At 42.7% G+C, this 5,552-nt stretch overlaps 1 pseudogene; it reads left to right on the top strand.

Moving 5' to 3' along the window:
- The first annotated feature begins 2,395 nt into the window (after window positions 1–2,395).
- The window catches only part of LOC102495597 (NADH dehydrogenase [ubiquinone] 1 alpha subcomplex subunit 5-like), a 10,232-nt pseudogene continuing 7,075 nt past the window's right edge, over window positions 2,396–5,552 (top strand).

Here is a 5,552-nt window from a genome sequence, read left to right as displayed (position 1 = left end):
ACTCCCTTCTCCTCCATTATCCTCTCAGGATCTTGGGCACACACACACACACGCCCGGCATGAGTTTAAGCCACCGGGTCTGGGACTCAAACCATGGTAGACTACATGGGAGTCCAGGAACACAGCCATTACGCCAATTTCTGGTTCCCCGGTGTGATTTTCAAGCCACTGATTTCAGGACGCAAACTGCAGTCCACCATATGAGAGTCCAGCACCTTAACCACCATGCCACCTGCTGACCCCTGTGGATCATTTTATATGAACAAGGCAACTCTGTGTCTTAGTTTTCCCATTTAATGAGACATCATAAAAGTAGCTGTACATGGGACTGGAAGGTGGTGTGATGGTTAAGGATGCTGGATTCCCACATGGCTGGCCATAGTTCAAGTCCCAGACCTGGCAACTTGCTTTCTCACTTTCTCTTGCACTTTCTCTATTGCTCTGTCCCTATCTGGTCAAATTAAAAATAAATAAAGTTTAAAAAACAGTAGCTGTACAATATTCTAGGATATGGCTTTTTAACAGTTTAATCAATATCTCACTAATGTGACTACTTTGTTTCTAGTTTTTTGATTGAAACAAGTAATTCTAAATACTCGTGTGTGTGTGTGTGTGTGTGTGTGTGTGTGTGCATGTGTATGAGAACTTATTTCCAACTGAAAAAGCATAGATACACTAAAGTGACAAAGGAAATATAATCATAGATACAGAAGAGTTTAAGAGCATTATAAACTTCATGCTCAAAAAGTAGAAAAGTTTTTACTTTCAAAATAGGAAATTCATAAAAATAGATGAGTTTCTATCCAAATAGAGAAACCTAACCAAGGCAAAGCTTCAAAACAACAATATTGCTTAATAATAAATAGTAATATTGTTTTATATTACTTGGCAGTCTAGGGTACTAATAGCTTCAGATGTGTCTAATCCACAGTTCCAAAAACATTCCCAAGACTTGGAAAATCTTGTTTGCTTCTGCCTAGATGAACACAGACACATTCTCTTTCAGTGACAGCAATTTGACAGGAGGAAACTTCAAGTCTACCTTGTTTTAGAGTCTGTGATCCTTTTATAGTCAATGCTTTATACTTAATGATCCTATATAAATTCTTCAGTTCTAGTCAGAGACATTTGTACATCATGTTTATTGCAGTATGATTCACAGTAGCTAAGACATGGGATCAACCTAAGTATCTAAAACCTGACGATTAGATTAAGAAAATGTCTTACATAGACACAATGGAATACTATTCAGCCATAAAGAACCATAAGATCCTGTTATTTGACACAAAGTGGACCATTTTAAAAGGTTTAATGCTAAGTGAAGTAAGCCAGACTATGAAAGACAAACACTGTAAGTCCCCACTTAATGTATACTGAATGTCTGCACTCTAAGACAGAAATGGAAAGATTTGAAAGTATAAAAGTAGGGAGGGCAACTGTAGAGACTGTATGAAGTTGGGGGATGGGAGTGGAGCTCAGGAAAAATAACGGACACAAAATGCATGGAAACAAAGAAAATAGGTTATGGAATGGTACACCAGCAGAGCAATAAAAGGTGATACAAACCTTGTATATTTCCAAGCAAAACCACCACCACCACCAAAAAACTAGTAGCATTACTATCAAAGGTGCACAGCATAATGTAATGTTCTTAGTTGAAGATTATGAATACATTAATATCCTTGATTTGGTTTTCAGGCATTGCATGCATGCTCTGAAGAGCCATATTGTATCTCTGGGACCAGCAATTGGCATAATGGCTATGTCACTGGACTCCCATGTAGTTGACTGCAGTTCGAGTCCTGGGCCCGGTGGCTTAAAATCACACGAGGTGCATGTGCATTCGTGGCCAAGATCCTGAGAAGAGAATGGATGAGAAGGGATTGCAGCGTGGCCATTCTCCTGGGGGGTGATTTCTCACTTTCTGCCTCTCTGTCTTTCTGGTGAGTGCATGAACCCTACATAGCAAAAACCTCTCAAAAACAGAAAGAAAGAAAGAAAGAAAGAGTCATATTGTATCTCACAGAAACGAATAAAATTAAAATGCAAATCAGAAATTATAATATAAAAAACAAGGAACTTATCCTAAAATAAAAATAACAAGTACTTATACATATTATATATCAATGTCCAACAAAAAGAGACTGAGGTAATACATTTTAGTAAATACATACATGGAATAATATATAACTTAAAATACATGATTACAGATATATGCAAAAGATTTTAAGGTACATAAAAATTAAATATACTGTTAAGCAAAGAAAAACGAAATTAATTTCTTATATTATATTAACATATGTTATTAACAGAAGCCTAATGGCCAGAACTGAGCCATGTGTGCCTTAAATTTTTAGCAGTGAGGCAGTTGTCCTCTGGCAGCTGCCCCACCCACATGCCTTTTAGGCATGGGGGTGTATTTCCTTTTAGTAAAAATCTTTCTCTTTTTTTTTGCTATAGGGCACGTGTGCTTGCCAAAAAGACAGAGAGAGACAGAAAGCGAGAAATCACCCCCTGGGGGGGATGGCCATGCCGCAATCCCTTCTCCTCCATTCTCCTCTCGGGATCTTGGGCACGCACGCACACACGCCAGGCGTGAGTTTTAAGCCACCGGGTCCGGGACATGAACTGCGGTCGACTACGTGGGAGTCCAATGACATAGCCATTATGCCAACTGCTGATCCCCCTTTTATTAGAAATCTTTACTCTTCTTTTAAAACTTTTCTTCTCCTACTTTATATGTGTTTGTGGTTTTTTATTCTTCATCTCAGGACAGGTCTCTGAGTGATCTGGACCTAAAGAACCTAGAATTTTACACCCTGAAGCTCAGCTCTCCCATCCTCTAGCAGCACTCCCTGCAGGCAGCTCACTCCCTGCAAGCTCCTTTTGAGCAGAACTAAGCTTGTCAATGAACTGGCATTTCTCCTCAATATGATTGCTACTCCATCTGCAGGCCTCTTCTCTCTTCTTACTTAAAGTCAGCTTCTAAGAGACCGAACAAGCCTAAATAAAAACAAGAAGCCCAAACAAAGCCCCTCTCTGATATAGACATATTCCTTTTGCAACCTCAGAGGTACAAAATGCCAACAAAAACTGTTTCGTCTGTCAACAGAGATACAGAGACTGCAGATGGCTATAGGGAAGATCCCCAGGGACAAGGCTCTACACGTGGCTGGCAAGTGGATTACACTGTACTAATGCCAGTAGCCCTGATGGGGGCAGTACAGATGGGTTCTGATAAGAGTAGATACCTGGTGGGAGATGGAAATTCCAAAGCACTATTAAAGGATTAGAGCAGAAGACACAGTTTATTCCTTTGTGTTACATTTATGCACACAGTGGAATGCAGTTTACAACCCACAGCGTCCAACAGTGGCAAAGAAATACTACACTGAATGTGCATAGACTGTCATCCCCATAGTAAAGGTTTAATAGACAACTGGAGTGGGCAGTTGAAACGTGTGCTATTCAAAACCGGAAGATAAAGGTTTACATGCAGCCATTGCTGCGTGTTCACATGCAACATGATCCAGGGGGTTCCTACTGGATCAATTCTCCATTTTTCTGGGGTGGGAGAAGATACTGGCATTACACATAATTCTTTCCTACATCACCTCAATTTTGTTTTTTCCTTCCTGATGCAGTGGTCCCAGGACCAAGGATGCAACTGTGGGTGCCAGAAGCAGAGATGACTCATCAGCAAGGCATTTTAACTATACCTTTAGACCTCTACGTCAGACTTCCTAAAGGCCTACCTGGAATGGGCTGTGCCTTCACCGCATCTGGCAAAGTTAGGTGAACAGTAAATGTCACTACCTTGCCTAATGGTTGGGATAGCCCACTGGCTCTATGCCTATATAGCCCTACTCTTTATGACTGGAAGTGGTTTGAAGGGGAGGAACTTGGTAGAACAGTATTGCTGCCAGTAATATGGATCAGCACAGTGACCAAACCTAATATCTCTTCTAAAGTTAAAAAAAAAAAGTTTGGGCAAAAATAAACAACACGTGGAGAGAAGGAGAGATAATAGCTGGAGGTAAAAGGATGAATAAGTGGGTCATGCATTGCAGAAAACCAAACATTGTATTGACACCCCAAAAGAGGCTCAGAGCAAGAGAACACCATTATCTCCTAGCATAATTATGCTGGATGCCCAAACAGAGTAGACCTACATGTTTGCTGAATCCACCTGTGCCAAGGTTGAATGGCAGCCTGCAAATGCAGGTGATATCTCCCTGTTCTCATTATATATGTTGGTGAGATGGACCAAATGTTAGTGACTAAATGGAACTCTAATTGGCAGGGACTCCAACGTGCTCAAGGCTTCCGGCTGCTCAACAGTGCAGGGGAGGGGCTAGCTAGCTCACTGGGGAGGGGGGTAAGGATAGAAAGCACAGGCAGCTACCAGCCCTGGGTTGCTTCAAGGTTGTGCACAAGTTCCTCCATGTCAGAACAGAAGGTTTAGGCAGTTATTAGCCTTGGGTTGCTCCACATCATTCTCCTCTCTTGAGCCTCCTCAACCATACTCAAGGAGGGTTAATTAACAGGAAGGTGGTAAACATAGTTTCCCAGGGTACCAACAAATAGTTGATATTGGATGCCTCCAAGGCAGGAGGTTGTAAGGGTATCATAGGGGTGCCATCCATTGCTGTCCTCAAGCTTCTGCCTTGTTTAGATTAGTTAGCGTCTGGAGTGACCAAAGCAGGGCTGTAGACTTCTCAAGCTTATGCCATGCATAGAGCAGCGAGCCCAGGAGTAGCTGCAGCAAGGCTGCAGCCTCGATGTCAGGAAGGTCTTGGTCTTCTGGAAGGTCACCTTGGTCGGCTGCTCAGGGTGGCTTTTCATCATCCAGGTTCTGGAGTCCTCTGGTACTGCAGCTTGCTTCACTAGCAAGTTATGGATCCATGGGCTAGCCCTGCAACCTTAACTGCAGTGGGGTTAACAAGCACAACATACGACCCCAACCAGGTGGGCTGCAGTAATATATATATTTTTAATTTTAATCCACATGAGATCCCTGGGCTCATGTTTATGTACCCAGTTTCAGTTTCCGAGGGGAACAGGTTGTGTTTGTTCGTTTGTTTGTTTTGACACAGGCTATGTTCTTTAAAGTCTTTCCCAATGCCACCAGATCCTGTGTCAGGATTGCCTCGCCAAACTGACAGACATCAGCCATTCAGGTCTGGGTGACCAAAAGAGGTGGCTGGCCAAACAGGATCTCATAAGAGGAATAACCCTGTTTCTGTGGAGTGCATCAAACTTGGAGCAGTGCCAGTGGTAGGACGTCCACCCAGGGGCATCCAGTGCCCTGACAGAACTTTGCTAAGGTGGACTTGAGGGTATGACTCATTCGCTCCATTCTCCCAGAACTCTGAGGTTGGTGAGAAGTGTGAAGTTTCCATTTCATGCCTAAGGCCTTTGCCACTCTCTGTGTGACTTCTGCCACGAAAGCAGGGCCATTGTCTGACCCGATCATAAGGGGGAGCCCAAACTGAGGTACGACTTCCCTCAAAAGGGCTTGAGAGACTTCTCTGGCTTTTCAGTTCGTGTAG

Source organism: Tupaia chinensis, unplaced genomic scaffold, assembly GCF_000334495.1.
Source record: "Tupaia chinensis unplaced genomic scaffold, TupChi_1.0 Scaffold000330_1, whole genome shotgun sequence".
NCBI lineage: Eukaryota > Metazoa > Chordata > Mammalia > Scandentia > Tupaiidae > Tupaia > Tupaia belangeri.
Note: the sequence above shows the minus strand (reverse complement) of the source record. Positions and strands in the feature narration are given on the sequence as shown.